Source organism: Amblyomma mixtum, chromosome 7, assembly GCF_055824585.1.
Source record: "Amblyomma mixtum isolate Tamu chromosome 7, ASM5582458v1, whole genome shotgun sequence".
NCBI classification, from domain to species: domain Eukaryota; kingdom Metazoa; phylum Arthropoda; class Arachnida; order Ixodida; family Ixodidae; genus Amblyomma; species Amblyomma mixtum.
In genome coordinates this window covers 151,075,755-151,101,326 of record NC_143018.1, presented here as the reverse complement: position 1 = coordinate 151,101,326, position 25,572 = coordinate 151,075,755, and the positions used below count along the sequence as shown (strand labels likewise).

At 47.8% G+C, this 25,572-nt stretch overlaps 1 protein-coding gene across 13 annotated transcripts in view; it reads left to right on the top strand.

The window, feature by feature from the left end:
- Window positions 1–25,572, top strand: part of LOC149337857 (uncharacterized) — a 111,588-nt gene that overhangs the window by 15,671 nt on the left and 70,345 nt on the right. For 6 of the 13 annotated variants that reach the window (XM_089553566.1, XM_089553569.1, XM_089553567.1 and 3 more), the window contains one exon: window positions 10,826–11,040. The exons of 3 other annotated variants lie outside the window; for them this stretch is intronic. The gene's annotated coding sequence lies outside the window, so the exon portion shown is untranslated. Of the gene's footprint in view, window positions 1–1,079; window positions 1,205–10,825; window positions 11,041–25,572 lie in introns of all 13 variants that reach the window. 4 more of the 13 variants (XM_089553573.1, XM_089553574.1, XM_089553572.1 and 1 more) reach the window with 1 other exon arrangement.

Below are 25,572 nucleotides of genomic sequence, written 5' to 3'. Positions count from 1 at the left end.
GTCTACCCGCTCCACGGCATCGACGACACATTGGATCTACTGTGCAACGCTAAGTACTTCTCATCGATGGACCTGAAGAGCGACTACTGGCAAATTGAAGTCGACGAAAGAGATCGCGAGAAGACTGCGTTCATCACACCGCACGGACTCTTCGAGTTCAAGGCGATGCCATTCGGCCTCTGCTCTGCCCCAGCGACGTTCCAGCGAGTAATGGATACGGTGCTCGCAGGCTTGAAGTGGCAGATTTATCCAGTCCACTTAAATGACGTTGTTGTCTTCTCCTCAAGATTGGAAGACCACCTCAGTAGACTTAGAATAGTGCTGGAAACGATTAATCAAGTCTTCAGGCATAACGCTGAAACCAGAGAAGTGCCACTTCGCTTGCGAGGAGCCGTTGTTTCACAGGCACATTTCAGCGCAAAAGACGGGACGACAGAAAGACAAGACGAATCCGGGAGCTACTGACAAGCGCTTTATTGAAGGGAGAACGAGGCATAAAAATACGCGTTTGGCCTGCGCCAGCGAGGAACTTGGAATTACATAGGAAATCATATAAGACACGAAAGGGAATTTATCTCGGCATTATACAGAACGATAGACGTGTCTCTAACGCAGTCCTGTCCCCCTTTCCTGATAAAGAAAGCTTCCGAAAATTCACGGGCTGTTTTTTGAGCACTTGTGCCAAAGATTGCAAAGCTAAGGAAACGCGGCTCACAACTGGTGCAAACAATGCAGTGGTCAATAAGATTAGTACGTTCCTTATTGTACGAGGGTCATCCCAAAATTAAGGTCCCCACTTCTTTTATACACTTAAATAAATGTTTATTTTAGGCAATTTACAACTAACTTAAAAGGCCGACCATTCTTCGACTTTTCCAGATAATCGTCGTTGCGGTCTATGCATTTTTGCAGGTGCTGGGGCAGTTTTTGTGTGCCCATGTCATACCAGCTCGCCGCCATGCCATTGAGGAAGCGTTTGGGCGGCAGACTGACTTTGGCGGCAGACTGTGTTCGCTTGAATTTTCGCGGCTTGGGCGAAGAGGAGTGCCGCTACTCACGTGATTCTTGTTTGGTCTCAGGTGTGGAGTGGAATGCTCAGGATTCGTCACCCGTAACAATGGAATCCAAAAAGGTCTCCTTTTCATCTCCTAAAGGCCGAAGAAGTTCGCGGGAGGAGTCAACGTGTTGCCGTTGATGGTCGTCTGTAAGCATTCACGGAGCCCATCTTGTACACGCCTTCCGGTATTTCAATAAGCGTAGAAAGTTGGGCTAGTTGGTTGGTAGTACTATTGTGATACATTCCAGCGGCTAAAAAGACACGGACGAAGGTAGACGAGACAGGACGAACGCCGGACTTCAACTGAGGTTTATTTCACAAATAGCGATAATATACAAAAGGGGGCGCAAGGAAAAGTAATCCGTGACAAGATTAACCCATAATCAAAAAAGTGCAGAAGGCTCCTTTGCCATGCCACTCATGTTTTCCACATCGGCGCACCTACTATCTATCGCCTACCTGGCTGAATCCACCCGTTTGCCTTCAGGTAATCTATTTCTTTTTTGTGTAGCGCCACAGAAGGGCTGCTGACGCAGTTTTCTTTCTCATTGAAAATACTGAACGCTTCAAAAATTTCTCGGCTCTTTTGAGTCTTAAATCTGCGCATCACACTTGTCCTTTCTAAAAACGCCTTGCATGCTGGCTTGTGTGAGCAACGGCGAATGTGGTCGGCTAGGTGACCTCCGCCAGATAACGAATGGGCTGTCCGGCGATGCTCTAGCAAGCGTTCGTTGAGGCAGCGTCCCGTCTGTCCGATATACCGTCTGCCACAGGCGAGGGGGATGCTGTATACAACACCAACTTCACATTGAACAAGAGGTTTGATGTGCTTAATTTTGCACATAGGCCTCTTTTTGGCGTCATTCACCAGGCGGCACATGCGTCCCAGCTTTTCCGGGGCCGAAAATACTACACGCACGCCACACTTGTCGCCGACCTTCTTGAGGCGGTGTGAGACCTGATGCCAGTAGGGCACAACGACAGGTCGCTGTTTGGTACGTGCATTTTCCCTTGGCTTGCACCGCCCACCAGATTTCACCTCGCGAATCTGGGTTTCCACCACAGATGCCAGAATTTCTCCTGGATACCCAGCCTTATCCAATCGCCTTAGTTGGGCATGGACGCTGTCACGCACTTGATGTTCGCACGACTTGGCAAGAGCAGACCGGATGCGGTTTTTTGCTATAGCTCTTTTCACGAGCTTGGAATGGGCCGAATCATAGTTCAGAATTTGTTTCTTCGACCGTGGCTTATACTGCCAGCACACACGCGTTTCTTCAAAAATAAGGCACACATCAAGGAACTGGATGCGACCTTCCTGCGGTAATTCGTGAGTGAACTTCATTCCGAATGCATTATTAGCAAATATTTCCAGAATGTTGTTCACATCGATACCTCTATCTTGAGCATCAATCACATTTACTACCACCAGGTAGTCGTCAACATACCTAAACACTTTCTGCACGTTGGCGTTGTAAAGGGACGCCTGAATACGCTTGTCAATACTAGATAAATATATATCACTTAAAAGTGGTGCTAGGCAGGAGCCTATGCACACTCCTTCTTTTTGGATGAAATGGCGCTCATTAAAGGTGACAAAAGTAGATGACAAGTAAAACTTTAAAAGCTCTAAAAAGTTGTCGGTGGATAACCCTGTCCTGTTCTGAAAGGTCACCGGCCCAGTGTCTTCAATAAAATTCCTTACAGCGCGGAAAAGTTCAGGATGAGGTATAGAATAGAACAATTCTTCAACGTCAATAGAAAACGCGAACATTTCTTTGCCTGAAGCATCAGATCGAGAGAAATAATCAATAACATCGTTAGAATTCTTAACCAGAAACGGATCTTCTAGCGGAATATCTCTAAGGTGCTTCTGCAGGAACCTTATTTGATTATTTCTCTCGATCTGATGCTTCAGGCAAAGAAATGTTCGCGTTTTCTATTGACGTTGAAGAATTGTTCTATTCTATACCTCATCCTGAACTTTTCCGCGCTGTAAGGAATTTTATTGAACACACTGGGCCGGTGGCCTTTCAGAACAGGACAGGGTTATCCACCGACAACTTTTTAGAGCTTTTGAAGTTTTACTTGTCATCTACTTTTGTCACCTTTAATGAGCGCCATTTCATCCAAAAAGAAGGAGTGCGCATAGGCTCCTGCCTAGCACCACTTTTAAGTGATATATTTTTATCTAGTATTGACAAGCGTATTCAGGCGTCCCTTTACAACGCCAACGTGCAGAAAGTGTTTAGGTATGTTGACGACTACCTGGTGGTAGTAAATGTGATTGATGCTCAGGATAGAGGTATCGATGTGAACAACATTCTGGAAATATTTGCTAATAATGCATTCGGAATGAAGTTCACTCACGAATTACCGCAGGAAGGTCGCATCCAGTTCCTTGATGTGTGCCTTATTTTTGAAGAAACGCGTGTGTGCTGGCAGTATAAGCCACGGTCGAAGAAACAAATTCTGAACTATGATTCGGCCCATTCCAAGCTCGTGAAAAGAGCTATAGCAAAAAACCGCATCCGGTCTGCTCTTGCCAAGTCGTGCGAACATCAAGTGCGTGACAGCGTCCATGCCCAACTAAGGCGATTGGATAAGGCTGGGTATCCAGGAGAAATTCTGGCATCTGTGGTGGAAACCCAGATTCGCGAGGTGAAATCTGGTGGGCGGTGCAAGCCAAGGGAAAATGCACGTACCAAACAGCGACCTGTCGTTGTGCCCTACTGGCATCAGGTCTCACACCGCCTCAAGAAGGTCGGCGACAAGTGTGGCGTGCGTGTAGTATTTTCGGCCCCGGAAAAGCTGGGACGCATGTGCCGCCTGGTGAATGACGCCAAAAAGAGGCCTATGTGCAAAATTAAGCACATCAAACCTCTTGTTCAATGTGAAGTTGGTGTTGTATACAGCATCCCCCTCGCCTGTGGCAGACGGTATATCGGACAGACGGGACGCTGCCTCAACGAACGCTTGCTAGAGCATCGCCGGACAGCCCATTCGTTATCTGGCGGAGGTCACCTAGCCGACCACATTCGCCGTTGCTCACACAAGCCAGCATGCAAGGCGTTTTTAGAAAGGACAAGTGTGATGCGCAGATTTAAGACTCAAAAGAGCCGAGAAATTTTTGAAGCGTTCAGTATTTTCAATGAGAAAGAAAACTGCGTCAGCAGCCCTTCTGTGGCGCTACACAAAAAAGAAATAGATTACCTGAAGGCAAACGGGTGGATTCAGCCAGGTAGGCGATAGATAGTAGGTGCGCCGATGTGGAAAACATGAGTGGCATGGCAAAGGAGCCTTCTGCACTTTTTTGATTATGGGTTAATCTTGTCACGGATTACTTTTACTTGCGCCCCCTTTTGTATATTATCGCCGTTTGTGAAATAAACCTCAGTTGAAGTCCGGCGTTCGTCCTGTCTCGTCTACCTTCGTCCGTGTCTTTTTAGCCGCTGGAATGTATCACAATAGTACGGTATTTCAACTTTGCTGTCGAAATCCTATGAATAGTGCTTCAAGAAACGCCGGGAACTAAAATGCAGAGTTCGTCGAGTGATACCTTCCGATCTTGCCGCATCATTTCTTCGACCTTCGCGACTGTCTCATCAGAAATTGACGGTCTCTCGCTTCTTTCTTCCTAGTGAATTTCAGTACGACCGGCTGCGAACTCCCTACAGCACTTGCGGACGTTTTTAACATCCATGCACGACTCGCGATACTACTTCCGTCAGCTGGCGATGAATTTCAATTGCTGTAATGCCTTTTGCGTTAAAAAACCGAATAACTGCGCGAACTTCGCAGACGGCGGTAGCGACCAACGGGAGCTCCATTTCAAATGGCTGCCTTGCCAAGACTGACAATCCCTTTCGTGCTGAGTCATGGCTTGTTTGGAAGACGGGGAACAATGAACACAGGAGTATGGCTAGCAGCCACGCAAATAGTTTCCCTGCCGCCGCAGCCCTTTGGAGACCTTACTTTTGGGATTACCCTCGTAGATATCTGTTGCATGCTCCCGGAGTCGATCGTTTATACAGCGCCTTGTCTGGCCGGTGTACGCTTTGCCACATGGGATGAGTTGTATGGGATCCTCATACTAAAAAGAATATAATGAATTTAGAGCGTGTTCAAAGGAAGGCTATCAGATTCATCTTTAGTAAATATAAAAGAGAGGATTTCCCGACTTTAATAATGCTTGCAAATAAAATCAGTACGCTGGAAAACAGGCGTAAGGTAAGTCGTCTCCAATTTTTACATAACATTATAAATGGAAAAGGCGCACTTCAGCGGGCTCATTGCGTTAAATCTATAAGTTCACGCCAGACAAGACACAGACATAACCTTTCACTTACGCCAATATTTTCTAAAACAAAATCCCATATGAATAGTTTCTTCCCGCGTACTATACACAATATTAACATGCATGCATATAGATAGAAATGAGATTGTCCTTGGATTGTTCTTAGACTTAACCAAAGCTTTCGACACAGTGGACCACGGCATTCTGTTGCAGAAATTAGAGAACATTGGATTTCGCGGACCTTACCTCATATTTTTCTCAAACTACCTTTCAAATCGTGTTCAGGTTGTGCGAGTCAAAGATAATTTCAGCGACTTCAAACCTCTTCTATATGGCGTGCCACAAGGCTCCGTTTTAGGACCTTTCCTTTTCAATATTTATGTAAATGACTTGGCATATCTTAGACTGAATTCGGTACTTTACCAGTACGCTGATGACACAGCGCTCCTTGTTCCGAATGAGTCGTACAACAGGGCTGCAGAGCTGCTACAAGCGGATGTTAAAAAAGTGTGTGATTGGTTTTCAGGTAACCAGATTTACATTAACAAGCAGAAAACGGCTCTGGTTTGTTTTCGAAATCCGCACAAAAAGGTCACATTAAAGGAATCTGTTATTGTGCACGGTACTTTCTGCCCTAGATGTCAATGTGTTTCACTGCCCTTGTCTGAAAGAGTCAAATATCTAGGTATTCATCTCGACGCCAACATGTCTTGGTCTTTTCATGTTGAGCATCTCATCAAACGACTCCGTGTAACTTCTATGTATCTTTACAGAATGAAATTCAATACTTCTGTTAGGTTGCGTCAGCTTGTGTTTAAGGCTATAGGAGAGTCTATATTAAGGTATGGTGTCACTGTTTATGGCTCATGTGCGTTGTCTAGAAGGAGCCAAATCGATAGATTACTACACAGAATTTCCGCAAACATTTTGTATGGCACGTCTAAGGAGACCTTAGATAGTGCTGAAAGAATGATTGCAGCTGATGTGTACTTCATTCAAGATTTATTTACACATGTAGTAATTAGTAGAAACTACTTTTCTAATAACTTTAAGCTTCCTGTGAACAAACCTAAAATACTAAGAAAAGTAGAGTCGTTTAAGCTTCCCAAGATATATACACACTATGGAAAAAGGTGCCGAATGTTCTACATCCCATTCCTTTTTAACCAGCTTCCAACAAAAATACTATCATTGCAGACTATCAAAGAGGTCAAATCACAAGTAAAATCCTGGCTAGTTACGTCTAGAACCTTTAAAACGGTACACTGACATAATGGCTCGAAACACTTTGAAGGTCTTGTTGATATGTGTTACGAAGCACGGTTGCTTTTTTTTGTTGTTGTTGTTGTTGCATCCTCATAATCTATGTATTTAACCTACTTTTTCAGTGTGTACAAGTGTGATTGTTGTTCCTATCAATATATGTTTTTTTTTTCTTTTTTTTCTCTCTTTTATATTGCAAACCATGTAATTTTGTCTGTACTGAGTCTGCACTTTGTTTGATTGCCGTGGCCCGCCCACAAGCGCCCTGTCTTGCGCTTCCGCGGGCACACATACTTCCATGTGTAAATATGACAAAATATATATGTATGTATGTATGTAAAAATGGAATTCTATACCTGTCGAGGTATTGCAGTCACAAAACTTTGCAGAAGAGCTCGAAAAACATCTTTCTTCTATAAACTAACTGAAACAGAAGCAGTGTTCGCAATCTGCTATGTTTTCCTAACTTCTTCACTCTGTGATGCCTTTTTTTCCCCCCCAAAAAAATCAGTTCTGTTGTTTTGCGTGAAAATTGCCCGCTGTTTGTTATTTCACATGTGCCGCTCTTCATGTTTTGTTAGTTATTGTGCTGGTGTCAGAATGTATTGATTGAGTAACACTGCTACACCCAGCATTATTTCTCGTTAGTGTTTTTTTGTTTTTTGCATTGTCACACTCTTTACTGTACTTCCCCTCCTGCTAGGGCCAGTTTATTGGCCTGCAGTATCAATAAATAAATAAATGAATAAATAAATAAATAAATAAATAAAATAAAATCTCCTGCGAGACGGTGCCCCCGAAGAGCTCATCACAGACAGAGGAAGAGCGTTTACAGCGGAGCTGACGCAAGTTTTAAACTACAGTCAAACAAGCCAACGGAGGACAACTCCATATCATTCGCAAACCAACGGACTCACAGAGCGTCTGAACAAAACCATCGCAGGCATGCGCTCCATGTACATCGACGCCGAACACAAGACGTGGGGCGCCATTCTGCCCTACGTGATCTTCGCCTATAACACTGCCGTCCAGGAGACAACCAGGTCTACCCCATTCCAGCTTCTATACGGCAGGAAGCCCACGACAACACTCGACACAATGCTTCTGCGCGTTTCAGACGAAGACCACCTCGAAGTCACCGCCTACCTTCATCGCGCCCAGAAAGCCCGAAGACTTGCGCGGCTTCGCATTTAAGACCAGCAGCACATCGACGCCCGACGCTACAACCTGCGCCGACGAGACACGCATTACAAGCCGGCTGATCGTGTTTGGATATGGAGGCCATTTCGCCGCCGTGGATTGAGTGAAAAGTTGCTGCGACGGTACTTTGGCCCGCAGAGGGTTCTCCGTCGCATCGGTGACCTCGACTATGAAGTAATTTTCGTCGGCACGACAGCATCTCAGCGGCGACGCACGCGCTCGGAGGTCGTACATGTCGTACGCCATAAACCATATTATAAACGCTAAAGGACTCGAAGTGTGCATTCTCCGTGTTTATTTTCATTTTTTGGAGCATCGAGGCGACGCTTCTTTGGGAGGGGGGTAATGCCACGTATTATTGTAGGGTCCGTTCGTTCGTGCTCAAGGCCGCAGGAAAGGGGTGTTATCATTTTTGTTCGGGACGCGAGAAGCGACCGGACTAATATTGATTGGTCACAGCCATGAGCGGCTGCATCTACGTTTTGCAGATTACTGCGGATGATCTCGACCTGTTATCTCGAAGTTTCCTTGCCGGGTTTAAATCGAGCGATGCCGCGAGCGGCGGGCATTCGTAGTTCGACGACTGACGAGCACGTTTGTTGCTTACGCCGCCGCCGAATGATTCCGTTCTTTTGCGGGCGCTAGTGAGCCCAAATAAAGAGCTTCGTTTGCGTGCAGGTCTTGTTGGCGTCTTCCTGACCGCTGGACTGCCGTGACTACAACGTGACAATATTAGCACTATCATTCAGGTGATAGAGAAATACGCAGAATATAACCAAATCCTATATAGCCTTCATTGATTATGAGAAACCAGTTGTCTAAGTGGAAACCTTAGCAGTCATAGAGGCATTGCGGAATCAATGTGTTCAAGCGTCCTATATAAAAATACTAGAAGTTATTGTGACGAAGACGACGAAGCTGGCAGTGGCGCGGGATGCAGTGGTCGGACAGGTGCAGCGGCCATTAAATGATCGCTGATCGATGATCGTTGATCTGGTAGATTCCTCGGCTAGAATGGGAATTCACAACTTTTCTTTCTCCGTATTTTTTGTTTTGTACATATTCTAGCTCTGCGTCCCAAAATTTTAAATTTAAATATACTCCATTCCCTGTACATGAGTGCGTTTTTATCCGCTATGCACCCTGGCCAATCCCCCGCCATGAGTATGTGCCATTCAGCCTGAGGACATCATCATCATCATCATCATCAAATGATCGCTTGCCCATCGTTCATCGCGCCTCATTTTTCGGCTGGCCGCGACGTAACATTTGGTGTGAGGAGCCCGGGAATCATTGGGATCCTGGTCCTGGAGCTCCAACGTCCTGCGTCAGCCATGATCGTCGGCCGCGAGTTCTTGGGCTGCCTCGCCCGGCTGTACCCGCGCCTTTTGACGTAAACCGACCTCCCCACTCAACACCGCCTCGACGAGAAGACATGATGAAGTCATGACGCTGCCACGACCAGAACCCTGCCGACCCGAGACGCTGCGCACACGTGAAAACACCGTTCCCCTGCCCCGGCCGTTCATCGCGTCCCGGGGTCGTGGACTGGGACTCATTCGTGGTGTCCAGCACTTCACCACTTCCTCCTTACTGTTCAACCTTCCTCTCAAGTCAATTTCGCGCGTCTTAGTCAAAGATCGGGACGATATCTCGGTGGCCCCGGGTAGTGTGACGAAGACGATAGTGGCGCGGCACTAAGCACCCGCGCTAGGCTATTAAATAATCTCGTTGCCATCAGTCATCTCTTCGCATTCTTCAGCAGGCCGCCACGTAACAACGTCTATAACGACTGCACAGCTGCCCTAGTTCTAGTCAGCTAATATAATGTTAACATCATCTTAATTCACCAGAAAGGAGACGTCAAGGACTTAAAAAATCGCAGTGATCAGCGTATTGTGTACCGCCTACAATGTATTTACTGAAGTAATCACGAATAGAATCAGGGCAACCTTAGACTTGGCCCCGCCGCGGTGGCTCAGTAGCTATGGCGCTCGGCTGCTGGCCCAAAAGACGCGTGTTCGATCCTGGCCGCGGCGGCTGAATTTCGATGGAAGCGAAATTCTAGAGGCCCGTGTACTGTGCGATGTCAGTGCATGTTAAGGAAGCCCAGGTGGTCGAAATTTCCGGAGCCCTTCACTACGTCGTCCCCCATAGCCTGAGTCGCTTTGGGACGTGAAACCCCAATAAACCAAACCAAACAACCTTAGACTTCAATCAACCAAATGGCCAGGCAGGTTATCGTAAAGGAGACTGGGCAGTATACCATATTCACTCTATCAACCTGGTAGCTGATAGAGAAATGCGCAGAATATAACCAACCCTATTGATTACGGCTTCATTGATTACGAGAAAGCATTTGACTCAGTTGAAACCTCAGCAGTCATGCAGGCACTGCGGGATCAGTGTAGAAGAATCTTATGAGAAAATACTGTAAATATCTATAATAACTGCACAGCTAGCTTAGTGATTCAGCAATAAAATTCTAATAAGGAGGGGTGTCAGGCATCTCGCCAATGCTATTCACCGCCTGTTTACAGGAGGTGTCCTGAGGCCTGGATTGGGAACAGTTGGGGATATGAGTTAACGGAGAATACCAAAGTAATCCGCGATTCGCTGATGACATTACCTTGATAAGTCCCTCAGGAGATGAGCTGCAAAGCATGATCAAATAGTAAGACAGGCAGAGCAGAACGGTAGGTCTTAAATTTATCATGCAGAAAACGTTAGGAATGTTCAACAGTCTCGCAAGAGAATAGCAGTTCACAATTGGTAGCGAGGTGCTGGCAGTGGTAAGGGGATACGTCCACATAGGGCAGGTAGTGGCCACTTATCTGGATGTTGAGAGAGAAATAACCAGAAGAATAAGTGTGAGGTGGAATGTATATGGCAGGCTTTCTCAGATCATGAATAACAGTTTACCAAGATCCCTCAAGCGTCATTTTGGCAGCAGTGGTTGCGGAAAGCGGACCTTACAGACACTAATTCCTGTCAACTGATTCATTCAGGAAATCGGCGACTTGGACGTTGGACGGAATCTGCATCCGATCTGATCCATCGGCAACCACCGCTCGTGCACAGCTACCAGCCTGCTGCGCCTGACACCTACCGGCCAAGCCTACTATAAGTGGACGCATCACGCATCGCTTCCCGTCATTTTGCCAGCAGTGGTTGCGGAAAGCGGACCTTACAGACACTAATTCCTGTCAACTGCTTCATTCAGGTTGGTGTATCATTATTTCGTTCGCATTGTTAAAGCATTGACCTAATCTTCTGCTGCTTCCACTGCTGCCTAAACTGACTTTAGGAGGGATTGAACCATGCCGTCTTGTGCTGCCGAGCTTGCAAAAGAAATTCAGTCGCTTCGGGATGAAATGGCTGCGATGAAAGAAACCCTAGCCACGTTCACTGATCAGTACGAAACAGTGAAAAAAACAACGAATCCCCCACCGAAGAAAACGAAGCACTGAAAGAAAAAAACGAACAACTTACACGACGCTTGTCTGATCTTGAGCAATACTCACGCCTAAATAACATCGAGGTAAAAGGTGTCCCAGCAACGCAAGGTGAAAGCTGCGTATCGATTGTTCAAGCCATTGGTGACAAAATTGGCTGTCCCGTCAACCCCTGTGACCTCGACACTGCACATCGCGTTCCTGCCAAAACAGACACCAATATTATCGCGCGGTTCCTATCAAGAGACAAGAAAATTGAGTTCTGTGCTAAAGCAAGGAAGGCTAGGTTGTCCACAGCAGATATCGGGTTCCCACAAAGCTCGGAAGGGCCACTGTATGTGAATGACCATCTGACACCAGAACGAAAGCGACTTTCTGGGCGTGCACGCGAGCTCAAAAAGGAAAAGCAGTGGAAGTACCTGTGGACCGATAACTGCACAATCAAAGCCAGGAAAGCTGATTATAGCAAGGTCTATCGCATATCGTGTGTTGCAGACCTTGCCATCTTCACGTAGGCGCTTACAGCTGTTCTGTCATCTATCACATTCGCATGAGCGTTTATTCTTACCATCAAGCAAAATCTATATTCCAAGACAAACAGATTTCACTATCATTACTGCATCTTAACATCCGGAGCATACGCAAACATTATGATGACCTTGTAACATTACTTACTTTATTAGACCACTCCTTTTCCTTCATCTGTCTGTCTGAAACATGGTTATCGCAAAATGATGGAAACTTATACGGGCTGACAAACTATGTCTCAGAATACTGCAATCGTGACAGTTGTCGTGGTGGTGGTTCTGCCATGTTTATCAGATGTGACCTGATCTATGCTCGTCGCCACGATATTTCATTTAAAGCACTTCACTGCGAATCCATTTGGCTAGAATTTGAGCGCTCTGTGCTGGTATTGAATAACCGCAATACTTGCGCGTTGTCCTGTCTACCTTTCTTGTGTGTGTCGTGTTTTGCGCTAGCTTTTGTACGAAGAATAATGCACCAACTAGCCCAGCAACAAGTGTTACTTGAGTATCTTTCCAATACTGTGGGCCCTTTTCTAAGTGTTTCATCAAAGCGCGTTGTCCTGTCTACCTTTCTTGTGTGTGTCGTGTTTTGCGCTAGCTTTTGTACGAAGAATAATGCACCAACTAGCCCAGCAACAAGTGTTACTTGAGTATCTTTCCAATACTGTGGGCCCTTTTCTAAGTGTTTCATCAAAGCGCGTTGTCCTGTCTACCTTTCTTGTGTGTGTCGTGTTTTGCGCTAGCTTTTGTACGAAGAATAATGCACCAACTAGGCCAGCAACAAGCAATACTAGAGTTGCCTGCGTTTACCGTTCACCGTCGTCTTCTTATATCGAGTTTTGTTCGCAGTTGCAAATAATCTTTAATACCTTGGCACATGAAAACAAGAACATAATAGTGTGTGGCGACATAAATATCAATATTCTCAACCCTAGCAGCTCATGCTGTTCTGAATATGTACAATGTATGCTGAACTTTGGCATTTTTTCTCTAATTCTTTCTCCTACTCGATCTGACCTAGCTGGCTCGAATACATTAATTGATCACATACTGACCAATACGGATGTTGATTACACAGCAGGAGTAATTGACTACTCAATTACTGATCATAATCCCATTTTTTGTATGTCTAGGTTCAAAAAACAAAAAAACCCGTGAATAGCTATAACAAAGCATCATTTAACTACGAACAATTTGTCAAACTTATTCGCCGGATCGATTGGAATTCTGAGTTGGAGGAGGAATGCCCAAGTAAAGCGTTCGAACAATTCTCAAAAAAATTGCCACATGCATTGAAGAATGCACCACATATATTACTGCTGTGCGGTGGTTTCTAACACCGAGAAATCCTTGGATTACTAACTCATTGATCTGTTCTATCAATAAAAAATAATAATTTGCGCAAAAAGCTTAAAACCCAGCCTTTAACAATGCTTTGAGATCTCGGTTTAAAAAATATTCCAATACACTTTCGGCGGTACTGAAACTTGCTAAGCGTAATTATTATCAAGATCGCATTCTAAAAAATGGCAACGACACTCGACGCAATTGGCAACTTATTAAGCAATTTCTTAACAGTGATAGTCGTGAAACGTGTCTCACAAAGATATGATGTGAAAATGCAACATATAATAACCCTAGTGACATTGCCAGTGCCTTTAGCCAGCCCTTTAACTTTTCCCAGGCTTTAAAGGACGTAACCACTTTACCTTCCTTGCCACGTTGCTCCCGCTCTTTTTACTTACGTCCTACGTCAACAGAAGAAGTCCATCAAGTCATTAAATCTCTCAAAACAACCGGTGCAGGATAAGATTCGATTCATCCTTCTAAAGTTAAGCTCATTTCAGAAGACATATCCCCAGTTCTCACCATAATAATTAACAAAATGTTCAAGGCAGGTGTGTTTCCAGATTGTCTGAAGACTGGTAAAATTATCCCAATTTTTAAGGCAGGTGATCGTAACTACATCAATAATTACCGTCCCATTTGCATTCTCCCTTTTTTCAGCAAAGTAATTGAGAAGCTTTTTTGCACGCGTATAATGAACTACCTTACTACATTTAAACTTTTATCTCCTCAACAGTTTGGCTTCAGACAGGGTTATTCTACCGAACTAGCACCGATAAATTTCATTGAAAATGCCAAACAAGCCATTGATAATGGCTCAATTGTAGGAGCAATCTTCATCGATCTAACAAAAGCTTTTGACTCAATTAACCACCGCATACTTGTTCGTAAGCTAGAATCTTTTGGTATTTCCGGTCCACCTCTTCAGTTCATATGCAGTTACTTAAGTAATCGATCACAAGTTATTGCTATAAACGACACTTTTTCTACCTCTCAGACTATAAACCAAGGTGTTCCGCAGGGATCAATACTGGGACCGTTACTGTTCTTACTATTCATTAATGATCTACCTATCGCATTAAACCACACAAAATGCGTATTATATGCGGACGATACAACCATTTACACTTCAGACAAATCCACCACCACACTTCAGCATAAACTTAACATAGACCTAAATAATATCAGCCAGTGGTGCAAAAATAACATGCTGCAAATGAACCCCAAAAAAACAACTTTCATGCTATTTCACTCTCCTCTCAGAATCATAAATATTCCACCATCACTAACACTTGATAACCATGCACTGCATATTTCCGAATCTTTCAGATTCCTTGGGGTCACTTTAGATAAGCACTTGAAGTTTCATCTCCATGTTCAATCACTCATGTATAAGGTTTCCTTCGGCATTCATATCATAATCAAAACACGTGGATACTTTCAACCGCACATCTTAAGTTCATTATATTATGCATATATCCACAGTCACCTTAGCTACTGTTTGTCCTGCTGGGGAAATACATATTTCACTCACATTGAAAGACTTCAGCGCCTTCAGAATCAGGCCATCAGGCTCATGTCATTCAGTTCATCCCTAACACGCTCTTTACCACTTTATCATAGGTTGCGCATACTTCCACTTCAACAGTTATTCGCTGTGAAATTATTCATCATTATCTATAAGGTAATTAATCATCATGCTCATATTGATGGCTTTCCTGATCAGCTTATAAATACTAATTCTAATAGGTTCCAACAGGGTAATAATCTTCTTCTACCTAAAGTGGGGACTAATTATGGAAAATTTACCACAATATTTGCCGGCATATCCTGTTGGAATACTTTGCCATGTGAAATTAAAGCGTCGTTTACTGTTCACTCATTTCATCACCGCATTAAAGAGTACTTAATTATTTTCCTGTGTAGTTCACATGCCTAAACCATGGTAATCCTTGTTTAGAGTCTCATTTTCTTTGCATTGTGTTTCAGAGTTGTTGCTGTATATACTTTTTGTTCCGTTTTTCACACATAACATTGTAAATTTTTTGTAGATTGTTTATTTATGCTAATTCATACACTGCCTACCATTCTTTGCAATTTTACCCCACTTGATTTGTTCTAGGAGGTCCCCCCGACAGTCGTGTACTATGGGACCTCCTTCTGTACTGATTTTATTGTATTTGTATTACTTGAAACTTGAAACTTGAAACTTGAAAAGTGTGCGCCATGCGCTCTGCCCGTAGGGGCGTCACTGAAATCCCTCTCGCGGCCGATTCTGAAAACAGCGTTGACCGCGCTCCGTCGTGTTGGCACGCGCTTGCAGCTATAGCGTGTTTTCATTTCATTGCCGCACAGCAGTAAAAATCATGCTTATGAGGCATAACATTTAAAATATCCCGCTTTAGATGGGGTTCTTTAACTTGCATGACATCGCACAGTACACGGGCCTCTAGAATTCCGCCTCCATTGAAATTTAACCACCGCGGCCGGGATCGCACCCGCGTCTTTCGGGTCAGCAGCCGAGCACCATAACCACTGAGCCACCGCCGCGGCCTGGTAGCTTTTCCAACTGAAAACTACTGTACTGTAATGCATCCTGTAGCCTTTGCCAGTCGGGGCTCCTTGGCTGAAAACGAAAAACAAAAACGAAAGAACAAAAACAGTAGTGTAGTGTAGCAGCCGCGCTCGCTCGCTGTGGTGAACTGAGGGGGTGAAAGACGACCTTTGGGCGTGAAGCTCCCTCGCAGCCCGAACGCTTGGCCTGAACCTTTGCTTCTGCTCAGCCACAACCCCCTCCAGCATTTGGCGGAGGCTCCCCCTCTCACCCTCCTCCTCCGCACCTTACCTTCGCCGTCCGTTCTGTCCGAAGTCGTCAGCCAGACAGCTCCATCCCTTCGCCTACCATCCTCTGTTCTGGCGGGCTCCGGCAGCGCGATCCCAGAATCTTCAGCGGAGCAGACGACCACGATGTCGAAGACTGGATGTCGTCTTACGAGCTCGTCAGCACCCACAACAAGTCAACAAAAATAGCGCAGGAACAGAACAAGGACAAGAAAGCACACACACACGAGCGCTCGTGTGTGTCCTTTCTTGTCCTTGTTCTGTCCCTGCGCTATTTTTGTTGACATGTGTTACCAACAAGCCCAAGCTGCCACCTTAATAGAACCCACGGCAAGTGGGATGATGCCATCAATCTCGGTAACGTCCTGCTCTATCTTACCGACGTAGCAAACTTGTGGTTCCGAAATCATGAGGCCGACTTGCCTACCTGGTCGTCCTTCAAGACCACTTTCTCGGAGGTATTCGGCCGCCCAGCTGTGCGCAAGCTGCGCGCCGAACAACGCCTCCGCGCTCGCGCTCAGCCTGCCATTGAAACCTTCACGAGTTATATAGATGTTCTCGACCTGTGCAAGCGCATCAACCCATCCATGCCCGAGGCCGATAAAATTAATAACATCTTGAACGGCATCTCCGACGACGCGTTCCAGATGTTGCAAGCGAGGACTCCACAAACAGTGGTGGATGTCATCCAGCTTTGCCAAATCTATGACGTCCTCAGGAAGCAGAGGACTTCTACTCGCCGTTCCGGCGTGCTCGATGAGTCACTTTCTGCGCCGGTGGTCTGCAGTCTGGTTTCTGACCCGGTCTCACTGCTTCCCTAGATCAATGCCTTTATACCAGAAGAGGAGGCCCGCCAACAGTCCCTCCTGTCTGTGCCTAGCGACCCTGCGCCACCCTTGATCCACTTCGACGCACCATCCAAGAGCAGGTCGCCGACGTTTTGCCCTCCAGCCCTCGTCTTCCGCCTGTGACTGCCCCTCTCACATACGCTGAGGTTGACGCCAGACCACGACGCCACGACGCCTGTTTCCCACCCTTCTATAGCGCAGCTGCCACCTCTGCAGGTACCTATTCGTCGTCTGCCGCCTCGCCCGCCGCGCCGTCATGAAGCCAAGGCGCACCCACGACAACCACCCCATATATGTTACGCCTGTGGATTGCCGGGCCACGTTGCACGGCTTTGTCGCCAACATGCTCCGAGTTTCCTGGACGGGGCAGACCCACCCCGCTACGACCCTGCGCCTCCTTCGCTACCTGTTTCCTCCGGCAACCCTGCGGACTCCTCCCTCTTGACTGCTCTTCACATTCTTCACGCCGGTCGCCTTCCCCCCGTCGTCGATCTATGTCTCCCATGCGCCGGCGCTCACCTTCCCGCCCGGAGGAAAACTAACAGCCGCAGTTCCGGAGGCAAGAACTGCGATTCTATCGAACTGTCCAAGTGCTCTGTCTTCACCCGCCAATGTTGTCGAAGTGCTTGTTGACGGCGTCGCTGTTCTCGCCCTTTGCCGAAGACTCCGTAAAGTGACGACGGCTGTTTCGAACTTTTGCCTCCGCAATGCAAGCTCGCACCGCATTCAACCTCTGGCGTCATGCACAGCTCGCGTTGTTATCCGGGATGTTGTGTACATCGCCGAGTCTTTCGTGCTGTCCCGCTGTTTTCACGATGTCATTCTGGGCTATGACTTTCTAACCCTTCCTCATGCGATCAACTACTGTGCCCGTGCCAGCATTGAACTTTCTCCGCTCGGTGCCACCCTGCCGTGCGACACCTCTCTCCGACCCGGTAAAATGCTTGTCGCTGCAGATACCGACACCTCCGCTTTCTCTGCAGCCCTGGTTCCCCTCTCTTGCGCCTGCGATCCTGATTCGACTGTTCTCCTTACTCCGACTGATGCTGCTGTCCGTCGCCACTGTTTCGTCCTTCCGTTTGCTCTTCTGACTATCTGCGATGACCGCAGCGCAATTTACGTCACGAACCATTTTTCTTGCCCATCAACGGTTGGCGAATGCCTCGGACATGTCGAATCAGTCGATCACGCTCTTCCATACTCCGTCTCTGAAGAACCTGCCCCTTCCGAATAGATGCCATTGGGTCGCCTCATGCTGCGCCAACCCAGGACACCGTTTCTGCTTTTTCCCGATCTATCGATGCCAGCCTTTCGCCACACCAACATACACAGCTCGTCGCATTACAACGTTTCCGTCCGCTCTTCGACTTCCCGGACACCTCTCTCGGCCGCATTCTCCGTCGTCAAGCCCTCCACTTAGCAATCCGGGAGGGCCTCCTTTAGCGCCGCAACTACCTTCCGGACTGGTGCGAATGGCTCTTTGTCATTCCTTGGCATGACCTCCGTTACGACATATGCGCCTTTTTCCACGCCGACACCGAGTGTGCTCACGCCGATGTGGTGAAGACCTACACGCGCCTTCGACTCCGCTTCTACTGGCGGAGGATGTACCGTTTTAGCCGACAGTCCGTTCGCTCCCGCCCGGAATGCCAACGCCACAAAACCCCATCTCGCCATTGCATTGCTCGGATGCAGCCCTTGTCTTGCCGCACGCGCCCATTCGACCGCGCTGGCATCGACCTCTATGGGCCCCTTCCCATTACTCCGGCTGGATACCGCTGGATCGTAGTGGCAGTCCCACCCACTACGTCGAAACCTCATCCTTGCCATCCGCATCTGCGCAAGACGTAGTGTCTTTCATCGCGCATCATCTCGTTCTCCGCCATGGTTCTCCAAAGGAACTTCTGAGCGAACGCGGCCGTGTCTTCCTCTCCGAGACAGTCGAAGCGCTACTTCGCCAATGCAGCATTGTTCACCGCTTTACAACGGCCAGCCACCCTCAAACGAATGGCATTACTGAGCGTTTCCATCGAACTTTGAGCTCTATGTTGTCTCTTACCACTCAAATTGGGACCGCATTCTCGCATTTGTGATATATGCTTACAACACTGCTATACAGAGCACAACTGGCTTCTCTTCCTTTTTTCTTCTTTACGGCCGCGAGCCTACCTGTACCATGGATACCGTGCTTCCGTATCGCCCTGATGTATCCGAGTCTCTTACCCTTTCCCAAGCAGCGACCTATGCTGAACAATGCCGACAGCTTGCCCTCTCTATAACGACGCAGGATCAAAATCCCCAGAAGCACCTTCGCGCCCCTACCAGTCCGCTTCCGTCCTATACACCAGACTCTCTCGTGTGGCTTTGAGTTCTCTCAACCAGTCCCGGTCTCTTCACGAAACTCACTTCAAAGTACCACGGCCCGTACCGTGTCGTCTGCCAGACCTCTCCAGTCAACTACATCATTGAACCGCTTTTGCCGCCACAAGATACGCGCCGTCGTGGCCGTGAAACAGGGCACGTTGACTGTCTCAAGCCGTACTAAGATCTGCCTACCCTGTGTACTCCCTAACTCGGCAGGATGCCTCCTTTTTCGCCGGGAGGTAATTTTAGTGTAGCAGCCGCGCTCACTCACTGTGGTGAACTGTGGGTTGAGAGACGACGACGATCTTTAGGAGTGAAGCTCGCTCGCCGCCCGAACGCTTGGCCTGAACATTTGCTGGACGTTGCAAAGCGACCTAGGATCTGCTGAGCCACAACTCCTTTCTACAGTAGTTAACAAAAATTGTGAGGGCCGGGGCCACTTGCCAAAATTGTCAAAAAAAACTGATCTTAGTGGATTGACTGCTTTGTCATTTTGACCACTGACATCGCCACACTAAACGGAAAGGGTGACGAAACGGAGCCCTTCGAGGAGAGCCCCTGAAACGCGAACATGCAATGTGCGCCCGCTCACACGTGGCTACTGAGCCCAAAGCCGTGGGATCTAATGCTGACAGTTCTTTTTCGCGATATTCACCCATGGGTCGGTTGCGAGTCACGTCACATTGTCATGAAGTGTGGGCACACCGCCAATGGACTCCCACTATCAATTCCAGGAGAGGGGAGACAAACATCTCCACCCTGGTGCCAGATCTTAAGCTGGACCGAGTGGCTGACCGGCGATAGGTCCACGCTTGACCAGCCGCTGACCGGGGGCACGGCACAGGGGTCGGGAATGAGAGTAAATATAGACTTGAATTAGCAAAGAGAAACACCACTTCCACCATGTCATCAAGAATAGCACAGCATAGGCACAGGGCAGGCGGAACAAATTTTAACTTTGGCACACAGCATCCAATATGATAGTTGAGAGGAAATACCAGTACAACGCGCTTTTGAAGGAAAGAATTTAGGTTATGGTGAAAGCTGGCTTCAAGCGGTCGGTTGAAATGGTGTCAGTGTGCCCATGAATGTCCACGATGAAGAACTTCGGTGTTTTTTCGAGTACGCGGAGTGGGCCGTCGTAGGGGCGCTGAAGCGGCTTGCGGACGGAGTCTCGGCGAATAAAGACGTGTGTGCAAGTCGCTAGTTCGGATGGAACTTTTGAAGATGGCCGAGACTTGCGTCAGAGATGTGGCGCTCGGAGATGACGGCGAAGATGGCGGAGCTGCGTCACGTAATCGGTAGGGTCGGGTTATGGTTGTTCCCCTCCCCAAGTGTAGGGTAGCCACCTGGGCATCGCCCGGTTAACCTCCCTAGGAGAACAGGGCATCGCCCGGTTAACCTCCCTAGGAGAACAGGGCATCGCCCGGTTAACCTCCCTAGGCTAGGAGAAGCGAAATGCGCTTCTCCTAGCCTAGTGTAGCTTTCGCTACAAAACAGAGGATCAATCCATATCAGTGTGGCATTTTGTCAATACTTCGATCATGACAAAGTAGGTATTTATGCTCTTTCATCGAGATGCCAACACGCGGGGTGCTGACACATTTCGCATACAGCTTCATGATTCTTCATGCCTCGATTATTTCTCTAGTTAACTGATATTCGTGATTGACGACAACCAGGCTCTTCTCCACGGCAGTGGAGAGCAATCACGGCAGTGAGTGCCGATGGCAGCATTCTTAAAATTGTTACCATGCCCATTCATCGGCCGGTTCGGCCGATGTATGAGCCACCACAGGACAAAGGGATTGAGTTCACAAGATTATCCTTGCAAGACAGATACTTCTTCTGGTGGGTTTTCTTGCATTCAGGGCAATCTGTGCGTCCGCACAAGCCACTCAATCTTACAGGGGCCGAGGACACTGCTCTCCCTACAACTCTCCTATTTTTTTTAGAGTGCAGCTCTTTGGCGTCCGTTCCTGGGTTTCGCGTCGTCGTCGGCGTCGGCCTCGTAACCAGCTTCGCCCCCCTTTCATCCCCCCAGCGCTATCGGCGTCAGCGGCATCAGTCAGTCGCTGCTATCTCTTCCCTCCTCCCTTTATCGTGTTGTCCGCTTGCTGCGCGCGCTTCTGCCCCCATCGTTTGCCGCTGGGTGAACACGCCGCCCCCCTCCCCCCTCTTCCTGCGAGTCTCCGGTTGTCAAAGCGCCGGCTCGAACTTAATTCCTTTCTTCGCTCCTCCTCCAATGCAACCCCTGTGCGGTGGCAATCAGAGAGCCAGATCGGTGGCGGCGGATCTGTATATGTGCACCGCCCGAGCCGAAATTGCGAATACGTGTGAAAAATAAAAAAAAAATTCTGTGATAGCGCATACATGTGTTGCTCGATTTCTTTGCCTCAATCTATCGAAAAGGTGAGACAGCTTATTTGCTGCGCTCAAATTTCGCATTAGGAAGTAACGTAATCGTCGGTAATTTTTTTTTTACTTTGAGTAAAGATCACAGGTTCTTCTTCTTTGCACCAGAGGTGCCCCGTCAGAGACGGTTTGTTCCAACTGGAAGACTGAAGCTTCTTTCTTCGCACCAGGGGTGCCCCGTCAGAGACGGTCTCTCGAAGAGTCGAGATGCAGGGATAAAGGCAAATACTTCAAGTTTATGTACATATATTTACAATAGATACAAATTCAGGCACTAGAGACAAATTGAACGGCACAAAGATACAACACAACCAAAAGGTGGATCTGGCTAATACTAGGGGAGGCCCCTACTCGGCGTTGCCGAAGATGCGTTGCATCTCACCTTAGCACAGAACCCCGCTTCCAGCTCCGGGGCCCGGTTTTAAAGCCCTAAAGGCCCGGCCCACATTTCGTAGCTTCCAATCATGTCGTGCTCTCAACATGATTGGTTCTTCAAGGGCATGGCCAGCCCTCCGGCTTCAACAAGGTAAAACCACCCTCTCTACCACTAAATAAACCAACCAAAAACAAACACAAATATACATTCGTGCCAGCACGTGCGCGAATCGGTACCGCGGGACGGTGGACACCCGTAGTCCCCGGCGCGTTCGCGAGCGGTCGCGTTCTAAGAAAGGAGACGCTCCGCTTTGAGCGCCCCTAGCCGCGTTCCAATGACCCCACGTACACTGCCGATCCCTTACACTTTGGTTTATGGCGGCTTAACGTGCCAAGGCTCCGGAATCATTTCGACCACCCGGGCTTCTTTAACGTGCACTGACAGCACTTGTGTTGTGCGTACTTTCCTTGTCTTGTCCGTGTTGCCGCTGCACATCCAACTAGCCAGCACGCACACGGCCCTCCAAAATTTCGCCCCATCGAAATTCTACCGCCGCAGCCGGAATGTAACCCGCGTATTTCAGGTCAGCAGCCACCGCGCTATTCTGTTGAAATTATGGCACAGGGCACCTGGCACGTTGCTTTCTTGGTTGCATTGGTTGGCTGCATTGCAAACTTTCAGCTTCTTAACATCCCTTCAGCTACCGATGCACGAATGTGAATCTGCTATCCTTGCGACCTTACAAGAAAAATTATAGGTTGTCCTATGAGTACATGGTTTTTTCATGGCTTTGTTAAAGCATGACGCCACAGTGCTTCGTTTCACAAGTGTCGAGCGGGCTGACCTATAAGGAAGCAATGGCTTGTTGCTTCTAGGCTCAAAGGACCAATGGGCGGCATTAAAATGCAAGGTCAGGTCGTTAACAGGCACCTCATATGTTAATACTGGTTGGGCAAGAATGTCAGAAAAAACAGGACCAACATCATTCACTTCAGTAGCAAAAGTAGCCGAGTCGCAATCGAGTAGAATAAGGTAATCATCTACAAACCGGAACACTTTTGCAAACATCAAATCATCAATTGAAATTTTATTCCGCAACAAAAAAAGTTTCTAGGAGGGCAGGTAAAAGCTGTGTGAAACAGCTTGAGGAGCCCTGACCCACTAGCACACGGTGCAGCTTAGAAGCGTGCGGCTAAGGAAGTACAATACACCTGGACAGAAACACGCACATGAATTAAGCAGAAACGCTCAAGCAGGAAAGTACCAGGCAAAAAAGAAAAAAAGAAAAAGTCACTGTATCGCAACATTATACAAAACATTTAACGCAATTCTTTTAATGATCTACCAGATATGTCAATGTTAGATTCATTTAATACGCGATTTGGAGGTGTGGGCAGTAGAAATTTAAGGATTTGATGTCCATAAGTTACGCATTTGGCTAGATACCACACGTCGGGATGGCGAACATTATAAGCAGGAAAGTTTTCCGCCAGCCGTGCTAAGCTTGTTAGCAAAGCCGAAAGTTGAGCAAGTTGGATAACGGTCATGATCTAACAATAGCGCACAGGGAACATGGGGGATGGAAAGGAAACGACGCAGACAAGCCCTATCAATATGGCATCAATATTTGTCAAAGCCGCCGCGGTTGCTCAGTGGTTACGATGCTCGGCTGCTGACCAGAAAGACGTGGGTTCGATCCCGGCCGCGGCGGTCGAATTTCGATGGATTCGAAATTCTAGAGGCCCGTGTACTGTGCGATGTCAGGGCACGGTAAAGAACACCAGGTGGTCGAAATCTCCTGAGCCCTTCACTGCGGCGTCTCTCATAGCCTGAGTCGCTTTGGGACATTGAACCCCATAAACCAAACGAAACCACACCAAACCAATATTTGTCAAATTAGCACCATGAGGCCTTCTTCGAATGCCCTTTCAAGCATTGCTAGGAAGAAGTCGCTGAGCAGTGGAGCGATAGAAACTGCTATTCAAATCCTTTTGTTTTGAATAAAACCCCATTCTGCGTAGGTGGTCTGAAGATAAGTTAGTGGTAGTTCTGAGAAGCTATCTACAGAAAATGCCGGAAGCATTCTGAAAAGTCGTAGCCGTCAGTCGCTTTGCCAATGCACTTGAACAGCTTTTCATGAGGGATGGCCTTTGACGCCAATGGAACACGCGCGCAATGGCTTGGCCTGGTCATCTTTCAAAAAACCAATTACTTGGTCCGATTTCTTTCCGTGATGCAGTTACGAGAGCTAGGTTCTTATGCAAAAACTTTCCCAAGCCATTCTCGGACCATTCTCGGCAGCGCCTCATCATAGCAAAAGCGCAGTTTCGTCGGATGATCTGCTGCAGCCAGCAAGGCGTCAGGAGCAAAAACGGCGGCGCTCATAGTTACCTTCCATTTGAACGACAGTGCAAATTCCCTCACCCTATAGCATCCCATATCTGACACGACAGCCACGTACGTGTTTGTCGGGCGTTGTTCTCAACCCATTGTACGACGCTATCTGTTATCAGGGCAACCTTCGGCCCAGCAGCTTTTATCGTTTCCGCGCACGTTTCTGGTCTCGTGTGGCAGAGGCTGCTCCGTCAAAACACTCCTCGTGCGACGACGCGGTTATCTTCGCCGCAGCAGGCAACGCTGGGGCTTCAGTTACGAGCAGTCGCCTGAATAGACGACCACTTCTAGAAGGCCATGGAAGCTTGGAGGGCGGTCTGCTCGGTTTGCTGTGAAGACGAAATTTTGGAGCGACCGATCCGATGGTGGGATGCGTTAGATGCGTGCACCATTGTTTGCGTCGAACGACGGCCCGGCTGTAGAACGAACAAGCGGCGGCGCACCTAACCTCGACGTGCGAGTGGCAGAGGAGGTCTTTCAGAGCCTGACCCTTCTGTTAAGAGTCAATTTCGACACCCTCGAATGCATGAAGCGCCGTACTTTCGGATGCCGCTCAACTGCGAATACTAGCGCGCGGCTTTCTTCGACACCTTCCACTTCAGGAAGGAAACAGAGGCATTTCGATCTCAGGTTAGGTGATATCCTCTCAAATTTTCTTGATAATGACACTTACGGGGCAAAATGACTGCGTCGGCCATGGCGGCTATGTTGGCGGCACAGACGCAAGAAGTCAAACGCATTTGGCGGGTCCAGACTGGCGGCGACGGGAGTCGATGCGCGCCAGCTAGTCGGGCTTTCGAGCGGGTCATGGCGTCCAACCTCCATGCGTCCAACTGACAGAAGACGATGTAGAAAAGGTCGACTACAGCGCCATAAGTTCCGGAGACCGCCGCTTCGTCCGCACCCACACTCTAAGAACTGCTACTCCTGCATTAAGAGTAAAAGAGCCTCGCTACTCCTGCAGGTCTCAATCTACTCTCTCTACAAACGAGAAAGAGTGAAAGGTCCTGTTCACTCCTCTTGACAAAAGAGTAAAATGGCATTTCCACTCCTGCATACCCCAAGGGAGTTCAGTGCTTGTTTTACTCCTCCGCCCTTACGGCCATACAATCGTAAGGGCGCGCTAGCTTCTCGGGGCCGGCCTGCCAGCCTGGATGGCGGCGTCAGAAAAATGCACTGGTATTG